This window comes from Protopterus annectens, chromosome 5.part0 (genome assembly GCF_019279795.1).
Source record: "Protopterus annectens isolate FY-2018-M chromosome 5.part0, PAN1.0, whole genome shotgun sequence".
Classification (NCBI taxonomy): Eukaryota; Metazoa; Chordata; order Ceratodontiformes; family Protopteridae; genus Protopterus; species Protopterus annectens.
The window spans coordinates 617,196,666-617,213,431 of NC_056735.1; positions in this window are offsets into that span (position 1 = coordinate 617,196,666).

Consider the following 16,766-nt stretch of genomic DNA (forward strand, 5'->3'; position numbering starts at 1 on the left):
GGGTTCTACCTCACTTCAACGACACGCCGGAACATCGACACGAAAACCGAGAGCCCCAGAAGATCGAAAGCTGAGAAGACCGACACGACGGGACCCAGAAGATCGACAGTGGAGAAGACCGACCCGACGGATGAAAGCACCGACGCCGAGGATGCCGACATGGGGAAAGGCTGTATAAGTATGCGGTAGTGACGGACGTTAGGGTGCGAGTAAGGTAAGTGTGGATATTGACGGTCTGTGGGGATAGGGGTGGGTTAAGTGAGTTAGGGTTAGGGAGCGGGTCAGGTAAGTGTGCGGTAGTGATTGTGTTTGGGTTAGGGGCGGGATAAGTGAGTTAGGGTTAGGGAGCGGGTCAGGTAAGTGTGCGGTAGTGATTGTGTTTGGGTTAGGGGCAGGATAAGTGAGTTAGGGTTAGGGAGCGGGCCAGGTAAGTGTCGTAGTGACGGACCTTAGGGTTAGGGTTTGGGTTAGGGTTGTAGGTAGTTGTGTATGTGAGGTTTAGTGTGGGTTTGTAGGGATTTTGGTGTGCTTGTGTTGCGTATGTGGTTTTTGGATGGGGAATGTGTTTTGTTTGTTGATTGTGGTGTGTGAAGTGTATGAGGTTTCGTGTTTGTGTACCGTCGGTTATTTCGTTGTCGGGCATGTGGAATTTCGTGTTTTTGTACTGTCGGTTATGTGGTTTCGGTGATTGCGTTGTCGGTGTTTTGGTGTTTCGTTTATGTGAGGTAGAACCGTCTGAGGATATCCCTGCAGATTTCCTGATAGGGAATGATTTTGAAAATGCAGTACTGTGTGTTCGTGCAGTTAGATGCAGTTAGGCTTGGAGACCGATATGTGGGTTTGGTAGCCTGGGGGAGACCCAGACAGACCACACACTTGTAGCCAGGACTGGTGAGGTGGTTACTTCAAGGAGGGAGCTACACTGTAACAGTTAGACTGAATGTGAGCCACAGCTGCTTGTGGGTACTGATGTTCCCTTGGACAGAATGACTGACAGGGCAGAGGTGAGTAGTAATACTTAGGCTGACAGCGATGCACCGCTTGCAGACAATGCCAGACTTCCTGTGGAAGGGGAGCTGGGAAGGGTTACTAAGAGAGAGTTGAGACAGGCTCAGCTCTCAGACCCCACATTGCAAGGCCTGAGGGAGGTAGCTAGTGAGGCAACTGATTCTCAAGGGTAGGGGGAATGTGTATACTGTGACAAAGGGTTACTGTACAGAGAGAAGACCCCTGAGGGAGGGCTAGAGGGTGAGAGAATACAGAAGTTGGTAGTGCCTAGAGCCTAACATCTGGCACTTTTAGCCATAGCCCATGATATTCCTTTTGTAGGTCATATGGGCATAAAACATATAAAGAGACGTATTATTCATAACTTCTATTGGCCTGGGAATTCCAAAGATGTAACAGGGTACTGCAGGACCTGTAAGCAGTGCCAAAAGGTAGGCAAGGCAGGAGACAAGGTGAAAGCACCTTTGAAACCTTTGTCTGTGATTGAGGATCCATTTCAGAAGGTAGCTATAGATATTGTGGGCCCTCTGAGTACCCCAAGTTCCACAGGGAAAAAGTGTATCTTAGTGGAAGTAGATTGTACTACCAGATATCCTGAGGCAGTTGCTCTGTCATCCATCGAGGCAGAAAAGGTGGCAAAATGCTTTGTTAGAGATTTTCAGCAGGGTATGTTTCCCAAAAGAAATACAGACTGACAGAGGTGTCAGTTTCATGTCAGACCTGCTGACTTGTCTGTGGAAGTACTGTGGAGTGAAGCACCTAAAAACCATCCTCTACCATCCCCAGACTAATGATCTTGCTGAGAGGTTACACTCCACACTCAAGACGATGATACAGGCATTTGCAGACCAATTTAAGAGGGACTGGGACAAATATGTTTTTAATCTGTTGTTTGCTTGCAGAGAGGTTGACCAGGAATCCACAGGTTTTTCACCCTTTAATTTGTTGTATGGGCATAGGGTGAGGGGGCCTCTAGATTTAATTCTAGATGACTGGGATGGTAAGTGTGAATCCCACAAGGAATCTGTTGTGGTATATGTCCTAAACCTCAGGACAAGGCTCAGGGCATTCAAGGGCTTGGCCCAGGAAAACCTGGCTGAAGCCCAACAGCAGAAAAATGCTTGAGGTAGAGAGTATCATAGGTTCATAGGTTCATAGGTTCATACTAGGCTATCTGCCCTGGGGCAATTATAAGCCTAGCCCGATTCTGTATGGCTTACGCCACCCCTTGATTTGAGTATACTGTGCCCTTTTTAAGGTTTAGTTTACTGTGCCTCTGTCTAATAGTGACACCGGAGTAATCCCTGGGACAAACCTACGATCCCCCATCCACTTATCGAGATTCTTCTTGAAGAGATTCAGTGAGGTGCTCTGCCTCACATGAACTGGAATTCTATTCCAGAGCGAAGGGAGCCTCTGGGTTATGAACCTGTCCCTCCAGCAAGTTCTATTTATTTCTGTGCTGAGGTTCAAGTCCCTCGAGCGTGTGGCTCTAAGGGATTTAGATTTACTGAGGTGGAGCATGTCCATTAATTCTGGATTTGACATAGCTTTGTATGTCAGGCATAGATCGCCTCGAAGTAGGTGGTATGCAACTGAGTAGAGCTGGAGTTTTTTTAACCGAGCAGTATATGGCATCTGTTTGAGACCATTGATCCTCTTGGAGACAATGCATTAACTGTCTTCTTTCCAGCATTGGGAGTACATATTTTTGTTTCACCCTGTATGCGGAAATGAACTGAGGACTGTAACCTTTTGGGCATTTTAACAGAGCCATTAAAGTTGTCCACAGAAGGATGTTTTTATAAGAATCTGTTTAATCATTGTTGTGAGCAAAAAAATTTACATTTAAGTGGTTAGTAGTTACCATCTTACTCCGTTTTTAGCCCCAGGTCTTTAGCAAAACGCTCTCTGGGCACCAAACGTGAGTCTCTTGAGTTTGTCGCCAGTGTAAGGTCTGAGTGATGCTGGATCCTGTCAGTCTTAGCTCTCTCTATTTTTTCTGTAGGTTACCTTTTTGTAACATGATAATATCTGAATTGTTAGAATTGTAGGGTGTGTGAGTGTGTTTCTTTTCGTGTATACCTAATTAGTTGGGTGATTTCCAATGACAGCAGTGCTTTTGGTCAGTCATGTTGCAGCTTTGAGCTAGAACCAGATTATTACCTTGCAGAAAGGAAAGTGTGTTTTTAGGTTATTTTATGATCATCATCACTTACCTTTAAATACGAGTCCCACTGTTGAATCTCATGAGTGGAGAGTACTGACTGGCAGCTGAAAATGCATTCATTTCTGGTAGTGAAAAGAAAGTTGTATATTGTAGTTCTGTTGGTTTTAGCTTTGTGTTAATAGCTTTAAAAGTATGTTCAAGATACATGTACACAACTAATTATATAATATCATTTAAACTATGCCCATCCCCCACTAAACATAAAAACTAAATTCACAGAATTCCCCATGGTCAGCCTCCAAAACGTACCCCCATGATAACTCAAGCTACCCAAAAGCAAGATACAGCTACTGATATAATTAAGCACCCCTTTAACACCGACATAGCAATCCATAATCAAAAAACACAATAAAAAATAAACTTCCAATGCTCAGGCTCTAACTCCTAATGTGCCCTAACTAATTAAAGCATGTTTCAACTGCCTAAATTACTACACTAAACAAGCCCCTGACATGAAGAAGTGAACAATCCAGCAAACTCATACAGATTACAACAGGCCTAACTGTGCCCTAACATAAAGTTTTACTGGCTCTCCTGCATAATTTTACAACATGCTGTTAATCATGTATATATTCATGTAATTCATCAATGTCTACATATGAACAGCTTGCCGGAGTTTGCCCCCAAAGTACCTAAGTACATCTCAAATGTATTGTCAATCTATACCTTTATAATAAAAACTATCCCATATCCAACATTATTTGTTAAATATTTAATTAAATCTATATGTGTAAAAAAAAAAAAAAAAAAAAAAAAAAAAAAAATATATATATATATATATATGTCTATATATATATATATATATATATATATATATATATATATAGATATACCAATATGTCTCTCTCTCTCTCTCTCTCTATATATATATATATATATATATATAAAATTATATATGTGTTTTTTAAATATATGAATATGTAACTATATACAGGAATATATATATATATATATATATATATATATATATATATATAATTTTTAATATATTATAAAACATATAATAACACTTTTTTAAATTAACATTCTTTACATAAACCTCCCCCCCAGCCATGCTGAGTGACTCATGAATCAAACCCTTGCTTCTCTCTCTTTCTTAATATATATATATATAAACTGTCCGATCTAGCTAAACTGCAAGTATTTCTGCTTCTTGAAGTGTTTTAAACAGTTTAAAGTTGTTTTTGCACCTGCACTTTTAAAGTTTGCCCTGTTTGTTGCATTTACCTGCTGAGGCTACACACTCAAGTGTGCTAGCCTGTGTTACATATATATTGCACATTCCTGCTGTTTGTTGCAAAAAAAGGAAAAAAAAAATTATCCTTGTTTCCCATCTTTCCTGACCTAGAATAGTCCAAATACAGGCTTTGCTGTATTCTGGACTTTTGGAAAGTTCCTGTGTTGCCCATTTCCTTTCTTGGATAAAGGGAGGCTTCTTTGTTCACCAGTGGCAGTGGGGAGCTTGGAGCAGCCTATCTATCCTTGGAGGAGTGTTCCCAGCACAAGAATCTGGTAGTCTATTTGCCGTTTTGGGCCAATTTCTAGCTCTTTCAAGTCCCCCTGTATAAAACCCACTTTGGCACAGTTTTTGCACTTGTTACTACTCAGCCAAGCTCCTTGTGGTCCTGCAGAGTGGTGCTAGCAGCAGAGAGGCTAAAAGAGTGACTGCTAACCTGATAAAAGTGTTTCTTTTCCTGGTACTACCTGGGCGACTGTCCGATCTAGCTAAACTGCAAGTATTTCTGCTTCTTGAAGTGTTTTAAACAGTTTAAAGTTGTTTTTGCACCTGCAATTTTAAAGTTTGTCCTGTTTGTTGCATTTACCTGTTGAGGTTACACACTCAAGTGCGCTAGCCTGTGTTACATATTTATTGCATTTTCCTGCTGTTTGTTGCAAAAAAGAAAAAAAAATGTCCTTGTTTCCCGTCTTTCCTGACCTAGAGTAGTCCAAATACAGACTTTGCTGTATTCTGGACTTTTGGAAAGTTCCTGTGTTGCCCATTTCCTTTCTTGGATAAAGGGAGGCTTCTTTGTTCACCAGTGGCAGTGGGGAGCTTGGAGCAGCCTATCTACCCCTGGAAGAGTGTTCCCAGCACAAGAATCTGGTAGTCTATTGGCCGTTTTGGGCCAATTTCTAGCTCTTTCAAGTCCCCCCTGTATAAAACCCACTTTAGCATGGTTTTGCACGATTTTGCACATAGCACAGCATTGGGCAACGCCACTTAATTGGGTTTAAACAATTCTTGGCTCCACAAAGTCTGCTCTTCACTTTTTCCCTTAGAACTGATCTAGTTCTCATAATAAACACCCTATTCCCACTCTAAAGCCTGGCACTTGCTCACTAAAGCAGTTATATAAGTCAGCACTAAAAAATTAAAAGCACTACACCCTCACAAATTCCCCTTGAATACTTTGTTCCCCATTGGCCCTTTTTTCAATTATAAAGGAATTCTCAATACTATTCTAGCATGTCCAAAGGTCAGTTGTCAATCTCCTCTTTGGTCCAGCTGGTGAATCTGGGAATCTTGAGGCAATGTTACAAATGCCTCATGTACACAGACAACCCTCAACTCCTCCCAATAAATTCCAACACGTGAGAGATGCAACCATATAGCCAAACTGGAGGCTAAGCTCTCTCAACTCAGTACTGGCATAACCAGTCAGGAGGAGAAGGAAACCACACTCACTACAATTCCAGTCTCACATAGACCTACCATGACAGCAAACCAAACACATAAACACACAAAAACATACTTGGAGGCTCTAAATAAAAATCTGCCTAAGCAGCAGAGACCTCCAAAGCAGACACCCAAGCAACCGCTACCTCAAAACAAAACACATGCAATGCATAGCTCACAAAGCCAGTGTGCCGAACAGTCACAGCCCTTAAGGCTAAACAACACACCTGATACAATTGTAATAGGTGACTCTATCATCAGGCACACTGACTTCCCACTCACCAGGCTGAACAAGGAGAAGGTCATGGTGAGCTGCCTGTCAGGCGCTAGGATCCGCCACATAACACAAGCACTCAGATCACTCCAAGGCAAGTACAAATATGACTCAGTCATTGTCCATGCTGGTGTGAATGACCTCAGACGTACCTCCCTGGACTACATGAAAAGAGACATAGAGGAGCTCTCTGAGTAGCCCAGGCCGGTATGACCCTGACCTTGAGTAGCATCTTACCCTCACCAAGAATTATGCCACAATATGAAGACAAGATGATCAATTTCAACAATTGGCTTACGTATTGGTGTCATTCAAAGGGGATCCAATGCCTGTCTGCCTGGGATGACATGCTCGACAGCCACAATGCTTTGCTAGGAATGGCTTGCACCTGTCACCCCTGGGCTTTTGGATATTGGCAAAGGCTCTTGCCACCCCCATAGTGCCTTTTTTAGGCAAGGCTCAAAAGACAAACCCACCTCCATAGGTATCACAAGGGATAAGAAACTAAGAGTAATGCTACTCAATGCCAGAAGTCTAAATCTCAAGATGCATGCACTCGAAACTCTCCTTAGCATGGAGAACATTGATATCTGTGCAGTAATAGAAACCTGGTTCAAGGCTCCCGAGAGCACCCCAGCACTACCAGGTTATACCTCATACCATGTTTTTCGGCCCCAAAACTTGGACCGAACCACAAAAGGAGGGGAAGTATCAATATTTGTCAAAGATACCCACACCTCCAGGTTGGTGGCACAGCATGAAGCATCAGAGACTATCCATGTGCAACTAACAGTGGGTAAAACTGCCTTCCAGTTTATAGCCTGCTACAGACCAGCCTCCCAAACCCAGGAACCCCACTCAGCCTTCCTGAGAACACTGGAAAATATGAAGGTCTCTCCAAGCACCATTATACTGGGTGACTTCAACTACCCTAACATAGACTGGGAGCATTACTCTAGCTCCAACACCCTAGCCCGAAGGTTCCTAGAATTTATAAACTCAAATGCTATGGAACAACTTGTTGCCACTCCCATAAGAGGGGAAAACATACTGGACCTGATCATCACCAACATGGGGACTCTATGCTCCAGACCAGAAATGTATCCCTCACTGGTAAGATCAGACCATAAACTAATCTCACTAGATATTCACATCCCGACCCCAGACCCTGCCCAGAAAACCACAGTGAAAAACTTCTCTACAGCAAATTTCACACTCCTCAAAACCAAGGTGGAATCCTTCAAAGCCCCCGGGCCTGTGGAAAATATGGCCCAGACCGCAGAATCCTTTATAAACGCATTCTATGAACACCTTCAGGAATGCATGGATCATGCAATCCCAAATAAAACCAAGACCCAATCCTCCAAAGTTAGGCGTCCTGTCTGATGGACTCCAGCCATAAACAAACTATACAATAGAAGGAGGAAGCTACTACATGATAAAGCAAAATCCCAAAAAGGGAAGGCATCTCTGATCAATATTAGCAAAAAACTACGGGCACTCATAAAATCGTCTAAGGCCAGCTTCGAGGGAAAAATTGCACAGGACACTAAGGTTAATCACAAGGCTTCCTTTAGTCATGTTAGGAACCTGGGTGGGAATTCCCAGATATGCTCAGAATTAGTCCAAAATGACAAAAAATACACCGAACCCACAGACATTGCCAACGTCCTAGCTGACAGGTTCAGCCCAACCCCCCCCTTCCCCAACAAAAGGGCAAATATCTATCCCAGCAGAGTGCTGCCCCCCTGACATCTCAGATGCTCAGGTAAGAGCCGCCCTCTCCAAAGCAAAAAACACAACATCAATGGGACCAGACGGTGTCCCGGGCTGTGTCCTACATGAACTCCAAGAAGAACTAAACCCAAAAATAAAACTACTGTTCAGTCTCAGCCTTACTACAGGATATGTAAACAATGGCGTACAGCAACAGTGATCCCTCTCCACAAAGGTGGTGCCTCAACGGATCCTGGAAACTATCGCCCTATAAGCCTTACTAGCTTGGTCTGCAAAGCTATGGAAAGGATCATCATGGACCTCATAAATAAAGATATTGGGGACCTACAGACACTGGATCCTACCCAGTTTGGCTTTGTTAAGGGCAGATTCTGCCTCTTAAACCTGGTTGATTTATTTGAAACAGTCACCAAGGCCACTGACAAGGGGAAGGTGGTCCACACAGCCTACCTGGACCTCGCAAAAGCCTTCGATACAATACCCCACTGGGGCATTATAGATAAGCTCACCAGCTTAAATATAAACCCCTATGTTACTAGATGGGTCGCAAACTGGCTCAAGGACAGAACCCACATGGTTAGAATTGCTGGAGCCATGTCAGACTCCAAACCAGTTTCAAGTGGCATCCCACAAAGCTCAGTCCTGGGACCTCTGTTGTTCAGTATATATTTCTTGGAGGTACAGGCTAACATGGAAGGACTGTGGCTGACCAAGTTCACAGATGATTGCAAACTGGGTGCCATAATCAACTCTCCAGCCGACACAAGCATCCTACAAAAGGTCCTCATAGAAACAGACAACTGGTGCCAGAGCCATGGCCTCAAGCTAAATGCCAAAAAGTGTATAGTCATCCCCTTTGGCAAAAACAAAGTGCCCACAAATTACCACATAGGTGGTAATCCATTAAGTATGGAAGAAGTAATTAGGAACCTGGGGACCCAAGTTGATAGCAATCTCTCATTTGACAACCACGTGGCCAAAGTGGTTAGAAAAACATTTTATATAGCCCACCTAATCATGAAGGGATTCACATCTAGATCAGGGGAGGTCATTGTGCCTCTTTACTCATCCCTCATCAGGCCCATAATTGAGTACAATGCCCCTTTTGGGATGTACCTTACCAGACACATGCAGCAACTGGAAAGACCCCAAAAGTACCTCACCAAGAGGATCAAAGGGCTCAAACAGATGCCATATGCTGCCCGGTTAAAGAAACTCCAGCTCTACTCAGTGGCATACCGCCTGTTCAGAGCCGATCTGTGCCTGACGTATAAAGCCATGTCCAACCTGGAATTAATGGACATGCTGCACCTCAGAAAATCCAAATCCCATCGAGCTACGCACTCGAGAGACTTGAACCTCACCACTGAAATAAATAGGACATGCTGGAGGGACAGATAAATAACCCAGAGGCTCCCTTCACTCTGGAATAAAATCCCAGTCCAGGTTAGGCAGAGTCCCTCATTGACTCTTTTCAAGAGGAATCTTGATGAGTGGGTGGGAGATAGTAGGTTTACCCCGGGTATCACTTCTGTGTCACTGTTAGACAGAGGCACAGTATACTAACCTCGAAAAAGGGCATAGCAAAATTCATTTAAAATGGGTGGCGAAAGCCAAGCACACTCTGGCTAGGCTTAAAAATGCCCCAGGGCAGATAGCCTAGTATGAACCTATGAACCTATGAACCTTTGTATGTATATATATATATATATATATATATATATATATATATATATATATATATATATATATATATATATTTTTTTTTTAAACATTTAAAATAAATTAAATACCGGCACTGTGCAAATGACTAAACAGCATACTTTCATAGAATGTCCAGATTTTTGCCTCATATTTTGATCCGTTTTTCATAAAATTATGATTTTCTGGCAAATTAGTGGCAAATCATTAAAGACTGAAATTAGAATATTAGAATATAATGACAGATATTTCCGTTTCAGACTTCATACCTTTCAGAATATTAATGCTAATGCAAAACCTGTTATTCTGTCAACTTTCTAAGTTTGTAAGAGTAATATTTAAAATTGTCCCTATTTTTTGGGCCTTTGTCCAGATTTATTTTTCTCTAAGATATCGACAGGTATGCTAAACAGTCCCTGTACAACTGGTAAGTCCTTCACTGTGACCTCCAACCTGGTCGCTACCAGCTGGCTCCATCTTAAAATATGACATGCCAATTGACAGACTCTGCAAGCAAGAACAGCCGCACTTCCCTTAAATAGGGCATGCTTGCCTATATTCACTCCCTGATGATGTTTCATGGTCATGGACAACAGGCCGTTACTGCAGTAAGTCATTGTTACAGAATGAACCAAGCAGCAAGTTTTAGGATGACACTGTACTGACATGTCACAATTAAGCTGTATACTATAGAACAACAGAAGTATTGTACCTGGATTACATGGCATGTGTAATTCCATTTACCCTTAGCCATTTTTAACTTAAGAAATTGCAGACAAACAACAGTTGCTCCGCCTCTTGTTCACTTTGGGCATCATATGCAAAAGAAAGCATTTAAATAAAAAAGTTTGTTTTAAATAAAAAGCTACCTTTCCGTTTGTATGGGAAAAAAAACAAATAAGTTATCATTTTTATAAGATGAGAATTGTATCTGCAGCATTCTGGACAAGAGGGAAATATATGTCTGCAGCATTATATGTGAAAGTTATTTTCTAAAGCTTTTGCTTTTAAGTGTTGATATACACTCAAAATAAGTCACTCTTACACTCCCCTGGATGCAGATTGTATTGCAAATGCATACAACAATTGCCTTTGCAAACATTCCGCAAAGCTTAAAACAAGTAATGCATGCACCTCCTAAAGGCAGCAAGTGCAAAACCATTAAGGTTACCAGGGGGTGCTGGGCTTAGGGTACACTCCTTGTCCATAGTATGATGCTGCAACAGCCTTCTTGATATTCTCACAAGCCAAAGAATGGGTTAGGCTGAGTCCCAAGGAGGCTAATGTTGCTCTGCTAAGTCTGGTGAATGTGAATCCTGGTGAATGAGTAACCTGGTGAATGAGTAACCTGGTGAATGTGAATCCTGGTGAATGAGTAACCTGGTGAATGCGAATCCTGGTGAATGAGTAACCTGGTGAATGTGAATCCTGGTGAATAAGTAACCTGGTGAATGAGTAACCTGGTAAATGTAAATCCTGGTGAATGAGTAACCTGGTGAATGTGAATCCTGGTGAATGAGTAACCTGGTGAATGAGTAACCTGGTAAATGTGAATCCTGGTGAATGAGTAACCTGCTGAATGTGAATCCTGGTGAAAGAGTAACCTGTTGAATGAGTAACCTGGTGAATGAGTAACCTGGTGAATGTGAATCCTGGTGAATGAGTAACCTGGTGAATGTGAATCCTGGTGAATGAGTAACTTGGTGAATGAGTAACCTGGTGAATGTAAATCCTGGTGAATGAGTAACCTGGTGAATGTGAATCCTGCTGAATGAGTAACCTGGTGAATGAGTAACCTGGTAAATGTAAATCCTGGTGAATGAGTAACCTGGTGAATGTGAATCCTGGTGAATGAGTAACCTGGTGAATGAGTAACCTGGTAAATGTGAATCCTGGTGAATGAGTAACCTGGTGAATGTGAATCCTGGTGAATGAGTAACCTTGTGAATGTGAATCCTGGTGAATGAGTAACCTGGTGAATGAGTAACCTGGTGAATGTGAATCCTGGTGAATGAGTAACCTGGTGAATGTGAATCCTGGTGAATGAGTAACCCGGTGAATGAGTAACCTGGTAAATGTGAATCCTGGTGAATGAGTAACCTGCTGAATGTGAATCCTGGTGAAAGAGTAACCTGGTGAATGAGTAACCTGGTGAATGAGTAACCTGGTGAATGTGAATCCTGGTGAATGAGTAACCTGGTGAATGAGTAACCTGGTGAATGTGAATCCTGGTGAATGAGTAACTTGGTGAATGAGTAACCTGGTGAATGTAAATCCTGGTGAATGAGTAACCTGGTGAATGTGAATCCTGCTGAATGAGTAACCTGATGAATGAGTAACCTGGTAAATGTAAATCCTGGTGAATGAGTAACCTGTGAATGTGAATCCTGGTGAATGAGTAACCTGGTGAATGAGTAACCTGGTAAATGTGAATCCTGGTGAATGAGTAACCTGGTGAATGTGAATCCTGGTGAATGAGTAACCTGGTGAATGTGAATCCTGGTGAATGAGTAACATGGTGAATGAGTAATCTGGTGAATGAGTAGTGCAGCTGGAACTTTAGGTACCTGATGGTCAGCGGCTGTGAAAATATGAAATTGCTGTAAACACTAAAAGTGTTTTTTTGCTTGGGGTAATGCCCTGCTATACACCACACACCCCATACAACTATATCTCTATCTATCTGTTTATTTATCCACCTGTCTATTACTTATGTGCATACATTTCTTTTCCTTTTTCTCTCTTTTTTCCTTTCTTTCTTTCTCTTTCTTACTTTCTTTCTTTCGTTGACCAGATGAGTCAAATCATATAACATCCTGTTACCCACAGTTTAAATTATATATAGAAAAATAACATACAGGAGCTGCTGGGGATTAATTTATATACAATACAAGCAGTAGAGCAGAGGAACAACAACATTATATCAAGTACAAGGTGTATATTTAATTTTGCACACAGGATGAAAACTAATACATGGAGTATATTTACATTTGCATATAGCCTGCCATCAAGATACAATTCCAATGAGCTGCTGAGAAAATACGGAATTCTAGTCTCATTTTAGAAGTATGGCACATGAAATATTTGCGCTCAATAGGGGCATTGAGACTTGTTGTCATGTATGTGTTATTGAGTGCAATAGTTAGTAGGAGTAACAGAATGAACTGATGGAGAATAGCAAGTGTTTAGAGAAGGTACTAATTGCAATGTGGTAAGACAGAAGTGAGTTAGAAAACTAGAGAGGGAGCCTAACAAGGGACTGAATACTGCAGATAGAGATGTGTAGAGAGAGGGAGGGGGAGAAAGACTGATAGAGGGATTAGTGGAGTATTGCATGTGATTAATTCTGATAAGATGTGAAAGAAGTATTATTATTGTGTTGGGTGTTTGTGTTACAGTATTTGTGTATTTTACTGTTAAAGAGAAATAAGTTGCCTTGGCATAGGCATGTCTTTGTTAGGAACTGTTTTTGACTAGTTTTTTTATGGGGTTAGTTTACTTGTTTCAGGGGAAATGGAAAATTCCATAGTTTGGGTATTAATACTGAAGGCTATTATTCAAAGAAGGGTAATTTTGTAGTTTATAAATGAGATTGTGGGCTGTAAGTAGCTGAGATTATGAGAGGTAGTGTGGTAACTCAAGCCAGTTTAGTTGAGTATGAGACTTACAGTGATGGATTTTATTAGTGTGGTTTACTGTAAATTTACATAATTTAGTGTAGAATTCTTTAGTTTTGACTTCTGAGTAGCGTCTGGGTTTACAAGTTTTGGTGCAGCGTAAAGGAATGATAGGAGCAGGTACGATGATTTAATGGACGTCTGTCCAGAATCTGTAAGGTAAAGTTTTGCCTTGTACAATAAACCAAGATTTTTATTGGTCTTTTTAATGGACTGTTATATGTACTGGTTGCATTTTACATTGTCATCTATTGTAACCCCAAGTAGCTTTGCATTATTTCTATTGTGGTAGTATTTCCATATAAGACTGTAAATCCATGTTTTTTTTTCTCAGATAGTTGCTTTGGTGGAAAAAGCATTAGCGTTTTTTTTTCTTTGATTTTTTGGAGTGTTTTGCTTTAGCAAGCCACGATTCAGTTGAGGAGAAGGATTCTTGGGTGATGTTTTGGAGTTTTGCTAGAGTAGGGGTGTAGCAGATGAGGGTCAAATCATCTACATACTGCTCTACAGAAGCATATTTAGATGCACTATGGAGGTTATTTATAACAATTTTAAATAGTTGTGGACCAAATACTGAATCTTGGAGAATACCAAGAGAAAGATGAAAAATCTGTTTACAATTTTATGGCCTGATGTATGTTGCTACGATAGCTATGGAACCAGGAGAGTGATGACAGACAGATGTGTGATAACTCATTTAGTAGCTTTTGCTGAGAAACAGCTTTGAAAGCTTTAGAGAAATCTTGATGTAGATAGAAGACTATATTACACTATTTCTGCAGGCATTAATAGTGTTAGAGAAGTTAAGGAGAACAGTATTGGTACTGTAGTTTGAGTGGTAGCCATATTGAGTTAGTGAGAATGTTTTGTCTATAATGTCTTGAAAAAGTCACATGACCAAGCATTTTTTTAGGATTTTTCATTAAGGAGGTAGCATAACAATAGAATGGTAGTTAGATCATTGAACCAACATATATCATACGATTACTGTACCTCAGAGAAGAAGAAGAAACTCTCAGGCATACAACAATTTTAGAATTAGTACATGTTTCTCTGTTTCCTTACATAATAACTTTTTTAGTTCTGAAGATCGACTTACAGTGCTCAAACAAACAGCAAAAACCCACTTACTAGTTAGATAGCAATGTGTGATGCACTACTAGGATTTTTATTTTTTCACCTGCTAATAATCAATGGCCTGATAGGATTTTTTTTTCTTTATTGCATCAGTTTTGTGGGTATGTCTGTGAACCCCCAAGTATGAGATTGCTTCTGCAATGATCATACATATCAAGCTTCAAGTAATAGGGTGTTACTTACTAGTTTTCTGGAGTGTAATAATACAGCACTATATATACAAACAAAGCAGATGAACTTCCAAACATCCTCTTTTACATAAATACCATTATTAAGGGAAAGGAAGAGCTGATCACCCTGTGGTATTATTTATTATGCTTTGCATCACTGTTATTTTATACTACTGTATAATGACTTCATATGATAAGCATGTGTGAAACATGAAGTTTTAAGATCATTTGCCAATATGTTACATGTGTTCATCTATGTATATAGCTGTATTGTTTCTGCAGAAGAGTATAGCATCATCTTAGAGTGTTCTTTCACACAACAGACTTTGTCACAGCCAAAGCACTGCTAGTTCTCTGTTTTATATATACACTGATGTATTTTTGGTGGTACTGATGGCAGGGCATCCACAAAGTTCACATTTAACATTCAAAATATTACAAAAACGGTGTCTTTTAAATTCAGTTGGCTTTTCAAAACCACAAAGCAAATAATATCTTGAAAAGGTTAAGTCCACAAAGTACATAGGCCATAAAAATTCTCTCAGAATACTGGTAATGTCCCTAGGAATACTCCAAACTCAGGTACTTATAATGCATGGTCAGACTCAATGCCTTTTCCACAGGCTTTCCTCTCAAGTTAAGAAATCAGCCAGCAGTTCATTCTCAGATTCTAGGCCTTTACCCTAAGCCTCTGTCTCAGCTCCAAATTTTCAGGCTTTTCTCCTAGGCCTCATTCTTAGCTCTAAAATGTCACAGCCTTTCTCCTAAGCCTAACTCTGGGTTTCAGAAATCAAGTACAGCATACAAACCATCCTCCACAGGTAAGGCCTGCTTTTTGCTGAGGCAGAGTCTCGTCAATTAGCTAAATTGTTTGTGCGAACCACTGCAGGAACATGTTCATGATAGTCATTTTTAAAGGAACACACAGGTCCATACCCCCTCACCCAGGCAGGAGCTGTCTTGTCCCAGTCCCTTTCCAACTCTCTCTCCCTTCCAGACTTCCATTGGGAAGGACCACCTCCAGGCTTCAACATCTACCCAGGTGAGAGAGCTCTTTTCCAGGGTTACATATCTCCTGACTGCTGTCAAATCATGCAGTGTTGCATGTGCTCGTGGATACTCTCAGGGGATCTTCCCAGCCTCATGGAACTCTGCTGGGCTGCAAAGTCTCAGACAGTCCCTCATCCAGACTTCTGTGACACTGGTTCTTCCCTTTGCCTTGCACCTAGGGCTTTCAACCTCACATGGGAGATAGTCCCCCCATCTCTGCGAATTTTGCAGCACACCTCATTCTCCCTCCGCCGTGGAGTCAGGTACTGATGAATGTGCATCACTTTGAGCCTTCTGGCATGTGGCCTCTTGCCTCCTCAGTGGTGCTGTTCACAAAGTGGCATCCCCACAGTGTCGGGTGAAGGATTGGAGGCCAACTTGTCGGCCCTGTGCAAGATGAAATTGCGGCCCTATCTCTACTCCCATGGGAGCTGGGAGAATGGAATTGCAGACCTGGCTTTTCGGGGCAGCCCTCAAGTGTCCCAGTTTAGGTCCTGTAACAAAATGGTCACCTTGCACAAGGTACTGCTTTCATTTCCCCACCTGTCCATCATTTCTGTAGCTTGCCATTTGACACATCTGTCCAGGTCTCTCTCTCTCTCTCTCGCTCTCTCTCTCTCACTTTATCTCTGTCCCTGTGTTTTTCTTTCTATCTATCTATCTATCTATCTATCTACTATCTATCTATCTATCTATCTATCTATCTATCTATCTATCTGTCTATCTATATCTTTTCCTGTGTTTATCTGTAATTATCCCTGCCAGACTTGGTCTTTTTTTCAGTTTACATTGCTGAATGTATTTAATACGTTTCTTCACCTAGCTCCTCAGCATTCTATTCTGAATGGCCCAGGAAAGATGTGAAGAAAAATGTTTATCTCTTAAAAGGCTAAATGCTGCAACCTAAGTTCCCTACATGGGAATTTGAAATTCACTGGAGATTTTTAGGACAGTTATTGGAAGTTTTAAACAATGAAGATCTGCTTCTTACATCTGCTAACGGTAACTTATTCAGTATGTAGGAAGCAAGTGTGCCAGTGGCACAATTGGTAACACACTCACCTTTGTTGTGTTGCAGAAGGCTGTGGGCTCTATTTCCACATCA